General features: G+C 48.1%; 1 long non-coding RNA gene across 1 annotated transcript in view; it reads left to right on the forward strand.

Moving 5' to 3' along the window:
- Window positions 1-311: 311 nt before the first annotated feature.
- The window catches only part of LOC104995878, a 16,370-nt gene continuing 4,838 nt past the window's right edge, over window positions 312-11,843 (forward strand). The window contains exons 1-2 of the long non-coding RNA XR_826112.1: window positions 312-489; window positions 1,062-1,265. This is a non-coding gene — a long non-coding RNA (uncharacterized LOC104995878). The remainder of the gene's footprint in view (window positions 490-1,061; window positions 1,266-11,843) is intronic.

The raw sequence follows: 11,843 nt of genomic DNA on the forward strand, positions 1-11,843 counted from the left end.
CCTAGGGGTCAAGAAGGGCATTGCTAGCTGGACGGTTGGGCTGGGAGGTCTGGGCCCTGGAGTCCACCTGTCACTTAGACACAGATCTGAGCAAACCCAGCCCCTGTTACTTGTGGGGTCTGGAATGTGGCAGTCCTCTGGCCTTCTCACCGGATGTTGCATGCTGAGTCAACTGCCGTTTCAGCTCACTTTAGCAGACAACAGCTGGTCACCCAGCTGGGTGTTCACCTGAGGTCACGGTTCACAGAGTTACAAACAGTAGGGGCGGGGGTGGGGGCCGGAGGGTTGAGGGAGAGGAGTAAACTGCCTGGCTCTTGATCCTGCCTCCCTCACTTAGCAGAGCGTCAGCTTGGGCATGGCTACCCACTCCAGTATTCTTGCCTGGAGAATTCCATGGACAGAGGAGACTGGTGGGCTACAGTCCATAGGGTCACAAAGGGTTGGACATGACTGAAGTGACTTAGCAGTCGTGACCCATAGCCTGGGCAGGTCAGTAAGCCTCTGCGGGCCTTAGTTTCCCTATCTTTACAATGGGCTATTTGATGAAGTGGGTCAGTCCACACAAACACGGGAGAGCAATGCCTGGCACACAGTAGGCGCTCAGAAAGGGGTGGTCATCCTTGATTTCTGCACATGACGGTCACAGCAGAGGGAGTGCTCCCCTGAAAGGACCTCTCCGGGACTTTATCCAGGCTGGGGACACACTGCCTTCTGAGTCAGGCTGTTCCATTTTTGGACAACTCTGACTAAGAAAATTCTTCCTTGCTTCCAGCCAACTCCACCTCCCCACAACTCCCACGCACGGGCCCCAGCTCTGCCAGAAGGCAAATGTCAGAAAAATATTCTTGAAAGAGAGGACATAGAATGTAAATAGGAATGATAGAATAGGGTTGAAGGATTACAGTTTCCCTGGCTTCAGCCATTCCCACTGCCCAGCCCAGAAGTGGTGGGGGTAGGGGCCAAAGACCCTTCGGTTCAGTGGGAAAACCAGCCAAGACTCTGCACTCTCCTCTACTCCCTTTAGAAACACGTTCATCAACTCTTCCCTTCATTCTTTGCAGGCCACAGCGCATTGCTAACTGCTGTGAAACCAAGCAACAAGTCACTCCCCAGGAACAAAGGTGACGGCCACCAGGCCGCGGAGCCTTGACCTCATCTCATTTCCTACGTGCCGTCCACCCCATAATCACTGTGCCTCCAGGGAGCATGCCCGCCAAGCAGCGCGTGCTGTCGGCCTCCTGTTTACAGAGCCTTTCTGGCGTCAGGTATATATAATCATGACCGCTGTGTGTTCCTTCCCTGTCTTCCTTGGCAGGTGCTGTGACATAAGAAGGATGCACACATCTTTTTTTTCAGGCAGTTGAGACAGCTTATCTCTCCCCCGATGCTTGTTAAAAAGGATTTGAAATTGAGTGTCAGTGTTGCAGGGTGAAAAGATTCTCTGAGCTCTGTTGCATGGTGCATATTACCAAAGCGTCTGCTTAAAAATAATTAAGATGCTAAATCTCAAAGCAGCATTTTTTACCACAACAAAAAAATCTTTAAGGATGAAATAGGTAGGTGAAATAATACAACACCGTGGCTTTGAAATGATGTGAGAGGATGCAAAAGTTCATTGAGCTGTACACTTATGGTTTGTGTACTTTCCTCTAACATTGCTTGTGTTCAGTCATCTCTGACTCTGTGCGACCCCATGGACTGTAGCCTGCCAGGCTTCTCTGTCCATGGCATTTTCCAGGCAAGAATACTGGAGTGAGTTACCACTGATAGTAAACTTCGTTAAAAAGTTTATATACATATAAAAGTAATCATAGAGGAGGAAGACATAAAGGGCGAGGGGGAGGGTACAGTTGAAACAACATTAACCATGAGTTGGGTGAGTTCTAGTCTATTTCTGTGTGTTTGAAATTTTTCACAATAAAAGAATAGAAATGCAGGAAACATTTAAAATGTGGGAAAAGTGGTTTGAACATTTCGAGTATAGATCAGGACTCATGTGTAGACTTCTTTTAGCAGCTCTGGGGCAAGGCAAGCTGTGAACTGGGTACCCAAACGGCCATATCCTGTTCTACAGGATGAGGAAGGCAGCACCCTCAGTTACTACCAGGACACTATGTTCCTCCAAGAGCTTATCCAAGAATCCGAGACAAAAAGAAGGGGCCCCATGGTTGGTCCACAGGTCTTCTTCTCCCAGCCATCTCTGGCTGAACATCACTGTCACCCTCCAGGCCTTGCGGACCCCAAATCTTCCAAGCTCTCTGAGGACTTGGCCCCAGGCACCCTCCAGCCACTCTCAAGGTCAAGTGTAGCCCAAACCTTCCCAACAGAGGCGCTGTGTGCAGCCAGGACCCCCTCTGCACTCCCAGTGCTCACTCTGAAGCCTGGTACTTCCTACAGCATACCGAAGCTTTCGCCAAATCGCCCTCTCTCACCTTGTGTGAGCCATGCCCCCCTCATCACAGGACAATCCAGCTAATCTTCCTCTGTGGACCTGAATTTAAAAAGCTTTTTAGGCACTTCCTTGGTGGTCCAATGGTTAAGACTCCATACTTCTAATGCAAGGGGTACTGACCCAGGGACTAAGATCCTGAATGCTGCTCAGCCAAAAAAAAAAAAAAAAGCTTTTTAGCTCCTCTCTCCAGTGGGTGCTGAAGAAGCTCAGTTCAGTTCAGTCACTCAGTCGTGTCTGACTCTTTGCAATCCCATGGACTGCAGCATGCCAGGCTTCCCTGTCCTTCACCATCTCCTAGAGTTTGCTCAAATTCATGGCCACTGAGTCAGTGATGCCATCCAATCATCTCATCCTCTGTTGCCACCCCCTCATCTTCAGTCTTTCTCAGCATCAGGGTCTTTTCCCATAAGTCTGCTGTTCACATCAGGTGGCCAAAGGTTTGGAGCTTCAGCATCAGTCCTTCCAGTCAATATTCAGGGTTGATTTCCTTTAGGATTGACTGGTTTGATCTTGCAGTCCAAGGGACTTTCCAAAATCAAAAAGGGATGCTAGAAGGAAGTGGTTTGCATTTCCCTGCACCTCCGCCAGGGTGAGATCAAAACAACTGCTAAAAGAAGAAGACGTGGGTCCTGGGCTTTTCTTCACCCTCATCAAATCAGATAGCTAAAACTGTCAGTTAAAAAAAAAAAAAAATCAATAAAGCTGCCAGGGCTCAGAAGTCCACGAGATGATTCTGTTCCCGGGGGCTCAGTGACATTCAAGACTACCTGGAATGAAACTGCTAGACGGACGATTCAGTGATGACCCTGTGAAGTCAGGTCTGGGTGGGGGCAGCCCCATCCCCGCCCCCACCCCTCTGTCATCAGGTGAGAGGTGAGGGCTGGGGACTGGCAGGCAGGGGTAGTTGGGAAAATCTGGGTGTGATTCAATTTGCTTTTCCCCGATTTTACATGTTAACTAGTATCGACCACCTCCTCTTTCCAGGTCAGACCTTCACCCCTTGACGTTGGGTGGGTAAACAAAACACTTGGAGTCCCCAGGCCCCGTCATGCCCTGCCCTCAGCCCATCTCTGGGACCAGCTTCTGGAGTGGACCCCTCCCCACAGGTGGTCTCTGAGCACAGCCATCTCCTGCTTCTCCAGCTACTTCTTGCCTGTCTTTAACCTGGCTGCCTTTCCCCTCCCTGCTCCCTGCACTTGGACACGTCCAAAGGTTCTGGCCTTGGACCTCCCTCCCCCTCCCTCCTAGGTCATGACCACTCCTAGTTTACGGAGGGCACGAACTCCTGCCTGAATCAACAAGGGGCACTGACTCAGCGTGTGGGAGTCCATCCGGGCACTGGGGCCTCTCTCCACCACGAAGCCTGGACTCTACCACCTCCATGTACCCACCCCCCTCCCCACAGCTCTGAGGACCCCTGCTATTCACTGAACCTCCTCCCTGGCCCCCCCTGTTCCTGCTCCCAATCACAGAAAGTCCTCACGAGACACAGAGCCTGGTGCCTCATCAGCTCAGACCTGCTTGTGCTGCTAAGTCTCTTCAGTCGTGTCCGACTCTGTGCGACCCCATAGATGGCAGCCTACCAGGCTCCCCTGTCCCTGGGATTTTCCAGGCAACAACACTGGAGTGGGTTGCCATTTCCTTCTTCAATGCATGAAAGTGAAAAGTGAAAGTGAAGTTGCTCAGTCGTGTCCAACTCTTAGCGATCCCGTGGACTATAGCCTACCAGGCTCCTCCGTCCATGGGATTTTCCAGGCAAGAGTACTGGAGTGGGGTGCCATTGCCTTCTCCGCAGACCTTCTGATCACCTCTAATTTTCTTCCTAGCAAAATCCCCCAGGTCCTATGATGGGGAGGCTTCTCTGGCCTCAGGGCCTCTCTCCATCCTGTCTCTCAGAAAACCTGAATAGGACAAGGCAGTTGAACCCACAGCTGGGTCCCCCAGTCACGCTCTAGTAATCCCCAAGAACTGCTGCTTCTCCCTGTCTCTTCTTGCTCCCAGTTTTAGGGGAAGATGCTTCTCACTCCCCACTATAGACTCTGCCCTCACCTTCCTAGATTTTTGGCTAAACCTCAGGTCTTTCATCTATTACTGTCTCTCGGAGCCTTAGACTCCATACCTGCAAAGTAAGGATAATCCTGTCTGCCTGTGAGCTAGGTAGTGCTCAATTTGCCAAGCTGTGATGATGACAACAAAGACCGATCTGTTCCTGATAATTCACAGTTCAGTCCAGAAGGGGCTCCCTGAACACGCATCCCTGCTCCACCAGTCCTTCTGGTGAAGGAACCTGCACCCTAACACTTTTATGCATGTGAGCCCGTTACAGTGCATCCCATCTCCTTGTGTGTAATTGATTCTTGCATCATTGGGAACCATGCAACTCCCAATGGTGGGATTTGCAGAATGGAAGGGCTTGATGAAATCACGGGTCCAGCTCCACATGCTCTCTTGGCATCATCCTCTTTCCCCCTTGCCTCCCACCATTTCTGCCTAAACCCATTTGTCCAACAAATATTTTATTGGGTATCTACTCTGTGCCAGGCACTTTTTCTAAACAATGACAAGGATGGTAATGATGAAGGATGGAGGAAGGGAGAACAGCTTCTGTTTCCTGGGTACATAGTGTGCGCCAAGCACTCACTCATTTGGAGTCATTCAGTTCTCACAATGGATCCATCCGTCTGTTCCCCAGAAACCCCAGTGAAATGGGTGCAGTCATCATCCTTATTTCACAAATGGCTGAGCTGGGGCTAAGCTGCCCAGGGTCACGCAGTCCCAGAAGGGTCCCTGGGATGTCCATCCCGCCTGCCCCCAGGCTGTATCCGCGGCTGTCAAAGGGAAGAGATAATAAAAGAGGATGTGGACCAAGAGATAACCTGATAAAGCCAGGGAGCAAAGTGCTGCAGGAAGGGCTCAGGACCCGTATTAGGAGGAGCGTCACAGGGTGACCTTTCACTAAGACCTGGTAGATCAGAGGCCCAGGTGCTCAAGGTGTGGGCGGAAGAGAAAGGATGACTAAGGCCCCCGCCATCCAGGATTCGGTCTCAGACCCAGGAGAGGAGCTTCGGGGACAAGATGCAGACAGCCAGTGGAATTCCGGTTTAGATTGTGGACGGCATCCTGGCTTTCTCTTTACGTTAAGTTCCCTGATCTTGGTCACTGTAGGGTGGTGGTATCCGAGGATGTCTTGGTGATTGGCAAACACATGCTGAAGTGTCCAGAGGCACAGTGCCTCCTACTTAACTCTGAAATGGTTCAGAAAAAATATGAATCCAGGTGCAGGCTTCCCTGGTGGCTGAAATGGTAAAGAATCCGCCTGCAATGCAGGAGACCCAGGTTTGATTCAAATGGCTACCCACTCCAGTGTTCTTGCCTGAGAAATCCCATGGACAGAGGAACCTTGTGGGCTACAGTCCATGGGGTCACAAAGACTTGGACTTGACAGAATGACTAACACTTTCAGATGTGTGTGTGTGTGTGTGTGTGGTAGAGAAAGAATGACACAGCCTACAGAGCAAAGTGTAAACAATGAATGAACCTGAGCAAAGGGTACGCCTTGTACTATTCTTGCAGATTTTCAGGAAATTTTAAATTATTCCCAAGTAAAATTTACCAGAAGTATATGCACTGAAATAGCAGAACACAAATAGGAAGATCTTATAAAAATCCAATGCATGTATGCGTGCTCAGTCACTAAGTCATGTTTGACTCTTTTGTAACCCCATGGACGATAGCCCACCAGCCTCCTGGTCTGTGGGATTTCCCAGGCAAGAATACTGGAGTTGGTTGCCATTTCCTTCTCCAGGAGATCTTCCTGACCCAGGGATTGAACCCAGGTCTCCTGAATTTCAGGTAGATTCTTTACTGTCTGAGCTACCAGGGAAGCCCTAAAAAACCAAACAACACCCATCAAATACTGAAGAATGGGAAGGAGGGGGATGCAAGTGGGAAAGGGAGAGGTAAGAGAATAAAAAAATTGGGGAGGGGATAGACAAGAAAGGAAGGAAGGAAGGAAGGAAGAGGGGAACAGAGAAAAAGCAGGGAGAGGAGGAATTCGGGGTCCCTTGCATTCTCACTCCTGACTGGACCCCTCCATTCTTAGGACTTCAACTTTGCATCTCCAGGAGGATGACTCCTAAGACTTTATCTCCAGCTTGGTCAATTGGCCAGTCCTGTATTTGGAATTGCTTGGCACAGGACCCCACAGGATACCCCACTCTAAAGCTCTTCTTTTTCCCCTGCAACAAAAGCTATCTCCCCCAAGGCCATCAACTCCAGATTTCATCTCCTCCCTCACCTTCCTTCCTTGGTCTACATCTTATTCTTTCTTCCTTTTCTGTTCCTCTTCTCTTCAGGTAGCTCCAGCTCCTGTAATCTCTCTGAGGATAGTGATAGGGGCTTCCTGCTTGGGCTCACTGCTCCCAGGGTGTGGGCCTTCCACTCACCAACATTTGTGACCCAAATTTCCTGTAACTCAAGAGTTCTCTCTGGGCTTCCCTGGTGGTCCAGTGGTTAAGAATCCACCTTGCAATACCAGGGACACAGGTTTGATCTCTGGCCTGGGAAGATCTCATGTACCACGGGCCAACCGATCCTGTGCGCCACAACTAATGAGCCTGTGCTCTGGAGATCACAAGCCCCAGTGCTGAGCCTACGTGCCACAGCACTGAAGCCTGAGAGCTCTAGAGCCTGCGTTCTGCAACAAGAGAAGACACCAAAATGAGAGAGCTGCGCACTGCAACTAGAGAGTAGCCCCCACTTGCTGCAATTGGAGAAAGCCCGCCTGCAGCAAAGCCAAAGATAAATAAATTGAAAAAAAAAAAAGCTCTCTTGGGTCTGATGTTTTTCATGGATATTTGTTTTAGCTTCCAGCTTAATCATGTTCCTTAAGCAGGCACTAACCCTGTTTCGAGGCTGGATGCAGAGCAGCAGGAGAGTAATAGCTACCTAGTCATTTAAGCTCGGAGAAGGCAATGGCACCCCACTCCAGTACTCTTGCCTGGAAAATCCCATGGACAGAAAAGCCTGGTAGGCTGCAGTCCATGGGGTCACTCAGAGTCAGACACAACTGAGCGACTTCACTTTCACTTTTCACTTTCACGCATTGGGAGAAGGAAATGGCAACCCACTCCAGTGTTCTAGCCTGGAGAATCCCAGGGACGGGGGAGCCTGGTGGGCTGCCGTCTCAGGGGTCTCACAGAGTCGGACACGACTGAAGTGACTTAGCAGCAGCAGCAGCAGTCAATTAAGCTACCCAAAGAAGTTCTGCTCCCCTGCCATGTTTGGAATGATAATAGGTGTGATTAAAAGGATAAGATCAGGACACTAGGGCTGTTTGGAGGGCCTCATTAGGTGCACCCCAATGTCAGGCCTTATGATCACCCACCAGGCTCTGTAGAAAGGCCTGTTCTGGGTGGCTTTGTATTTTCATGTTTCTCATAGAAAGGATTATTTTTTTTAAAGTATAACATTGTTTTTAGAATATACATTTACTAATGTAAATGTTCCAAAGCTCAACCCAGATTAAAACATACTCCCTAATTGTTTGCTGCTTCCTTGTTCTCTCTTTTCCCAGCCCAAGACATATGTTTTTGATATCACAGCAAACAGCAATTGATTCTATTTCTAGTTGCTTCAAAAACAATTCTAATGGCCTAGTCACTGTCCAAACAAGGCAAAGGCTGGGTGGATCAGCCTCCTTATGTCACAGTCATAAGGAAGGTCCTTGTAGTTAAATGTCTCCCAGCCCCCAGTCCCATATATTTAATTCCTTCTCTTGATATTTCATCCTTTCAGCTCATAAAAGAGAAAATGATGTCATGCCTAATAAATGCCAAAGTAGCCTTTTCGAGAAGTGACACCAAACATGGGCAGAGTGCCGAAGTCTTATTTGCTCAGGCAAACATTCAGACATCTGTCACCATTTAAGTTTTCATCTGAGATGCTGATTCCTACACAGGTTTCAGTGAGGTTTTGATCTATCTGAATTTCAAAGCACTGGGATTTGAGCCCACACAAGATGTACAGGCAAGAATCTCTGTATCACTGAGCGAGCATGTACCAGAACACATACATCCTCCCAGAGACACAATAACATTATCAAGGACTGCTTACTGTGGGTGGATTTAAAAAAAAATTTTTTTTTACTATAATGTAAACTTCCTGTTGCTATTTGAACCAATTTCCTCTCCTTCAGTTCCTGGGGGAGACGGTAAGCAGTTCATCATGATTGTCTGAACAATATGTGAGCATTTCTATAGGAACATAGCATGGCTGATATTTGTTCCATGGACCATCTGCTTTGAGTTGTTTGTCCAGGTGTGATGCATTTTTCTCCTTCGTTCCCAAGTTCCTCTCTGTTCCCTTTCGAATTGAAGATGTATGCTGGCTATTCACGGGTTCAGAGGAAAGAAAACTATCTTGGCCACAGATGGTTGAACTGAAGCTCATCAGACCTCAGGCTCAGAACCCCTGGCTTAGTGAGCCCTTCACAGACTCAACCATCACCGAAGAGGAAGAACTCTCAGGAATTCTCTGGTCCAGGCTTCTCCTGTGTGGGCTTCTATGGAAGCTGAAATCATCCACAATTACAGTCTTTAAAGGACACAGGAAAGAGCCATGTCCAGAGTTATCCATGCGTTTGACGCCCTCGTCCTCCTGGATTTTCTGCTGAACTCTAACCCTCACCCAACAAATATAACTGGGACAATTCTAGACCACTCAGAACTTTAGCCACAGAGGCCTCTGGGATCAAAGCTGTGCGAAAAAGGCCACCAGGTAGGAGCTAAGCAGAAGGGACATCACTGTGGCCATGGGAAGCTGGGCAAGGTCCCAGGTGGCTTCAGTCTTCCTGGAGAGGTTGCTTCCATCCTCACACCCTCTTCCATCCCATCGTGTCCCTGGACCACCAAAGACAAGTTTGCAGGCAGCATTAAAATAAATTTAAACTACTCCTATAGGGACTTCAGGCTTCCCTGATGGCTCAGCAGGAAAACAATCTGCCTGCAGTGCAGCAGACACAGGAGATGCACGTTCAATTCCTGGGTCAGGAAGATCCCTCGGAGGAGGAAATAACAGCCCACTCCAGTATTCTGGCCTGAAAAATCCCATGGACAGAGGGTTGCAAAGAGTCAGACATGACTGAACACGCACACGTGAACATAAGGACTCCTTGGCAGTCCAGTGATTAAGACACTGTGCTTCCACTGTGGGGGCCATGGGTAAAAATATCGCATGGCAAAGCTGAGCACCAAAGAATTGATGCTTCTGAACTGTGGAGTTGGAGAAGACTCTTAAGAGTCCCTTGGACTGCAAGGAGATCCAACCAGTTAAACCTAAAGGAAATCAGTCCTGAATACTCATTGGAAGGACTGATGCTGAAGCTGTAGCTTCGATACTTTGGCCACCTGATGCAAAGAACTGACTCATTGAAAAAGACCCTGATGCTGGGAAAGTTTGAAGGCAGGAGGAGAAGGGGATGACAGAGGATGAGATGGTTAGATGGCATCATCGACTTGATGGACATGAGCTCTGGGGGTTGATGATGGACAGGGAAGCCTGGTGTGCTGCAGTCCATGGGATTGCAAAGAGTCAGATACAACTGAGTGATTGAACTGAAGAATAAAATAAAATACTCCCCATGCTCCTTCCCCCACTTACCCTCTTCTTCTGCTTTCAACTGGGTTTAAATAAACATGACCCCCACTAGTGGCTTTCAAACTTTGCTAGTGGTTCTGATTAATTGAGACCAATGGAAGCTGGATTATGTTCTAGGACTGGGCCATGACACCTGGTCTGTGAGCCCAGACCCAGAGGGGGAGGGCCATCAGGTAAGAAGTTGCAAGGGACGCGCTTATGCTAACAACAACAACAAAAAATGCATAGTTTATCTAAATTCCTGCTTAATTGGGTGTACTGTATTTATATTTGTTAAATCTGGCACCCGTAAGTGAGGAAGGTAGGCATGATTAGGAAGGGAAAAGGGTTCTCACAGGAAGGGCCCCCAACCCAACAATAGCTGGGGACTTAGAAAAATTTGAGGGCGGGGCCCTGGGAGTGGAGTCTCCCTTACTTCGACTAAACTTTTGTGTGTGTGTTTCTGTGTATGTGTGAAGTGGGCTTCCCAGGAGGTCCAGTGCTAAAGAATCCACCTACCAAGCAGGAGATATGGGTTCGATCCCTAGATTGGTAAGATCCCTGGAGAAGGGAATGGCTACCCACTCCAGTATTCTTCCCTGGAGAATCCCATGGACAGACGAGCCTGGCAGGCTACCGCTCACAGGGTCTCAAAAAGTGAGCTACAGCTAAGCAACTGAGCACACATCTGAATGCAAAAATACCATAATCAAAGTTAAAAGACTGATGACAATATATCTTCTGCAAACATTAAAAATAAAAATCACTGGCTAAGTCATACAAAGAGGTCTTACGAATCAACAACAAAAAAAAGTTTTCCAACAGAAAAACAGACTATGATTAGGCAATCTGAAAAAAATGATTGATGAGCTGCAAAAGATATCTGAACTAAAATGAGACTTTTTAGCTTATTACATTAAAAAAATTAATGTAAGAACCACTATGGATAAGGATAGGAGTGGGGAATACACTGGTAGAATCTTTCTGGGAAGATACTTACCAATATCCATCAAAGATCTTAAGAAACGTCAGTGTTTTAATGTAAGGAGCCATAAAAGGACAAATGTACAAAGACACAGAAGTATAAGGTTAGCCAACGCAGAGCTGTTCAGTTCAGTTCAATTGTGTCCGACTCTTTGGGACCCCATGAAATGCAGCATGTCAGGCCTCCCTGTCCATCACCAACTCCCAGAGCCTACCCAAACTCATGTCCATTGAGTCGCTGATGCCGTCCAACCATCTCATCCTCTGTCGACCCCTTCTCCTCCTGCCCTCAATCTTTCTCAGCATCAGGGTCTTTTCAAATGAGTCAGCTCTTTGCATCAGGTGGCCAAAGTATTGGAGTTTCAGCTTCAGTATCAGTCCTTCCAATGAACACCCAGGACTGATCTCCTTCAAGATGGACTGGTTGTATCTCCTTGCAGTCCAACGGACTCTCAAGAGTCTCCTCCAACACCACAGTTCAAAAGCATCAATTCTTTGGCACTCAGCTTTCTTTACAGTCCAGCTCTCACATCCATACATGACTACTGGAAAAACCATAGCCTTGACTAGATGGACCTTTGTTGGCAAAGGAATGTCTCTGCTTTTTAATATGCTGTCTAGGTTGGTCATAATTTTCCTTCCAAGGAGTAAGTGTCTTTTAATTTTATGGCTGCAATCACCACCTACAGTGATTTTGGAGTCCCCCAAAATAAAGTCAGCCACTGTTTCCACTGTTTCCCCATCTATTTCTCATGAAGTGATGGGACCAGAT

Source organism: Bison bison, unplaced genomic scaffold (assembly GCF_000754665.1).
Source record: "Bison bison bison isolate TAMUID 2011002044 unplaced genomic scaffold, Bison_UMD1.0 scf7180017864289, whole genome shotgun sequence".
Classification (NCBI taxonomy): Eukaryota; Metazoa; Chordata; class Mammalia; order Artiodactyla; family Bovidae; genus Bison; species Bison bison.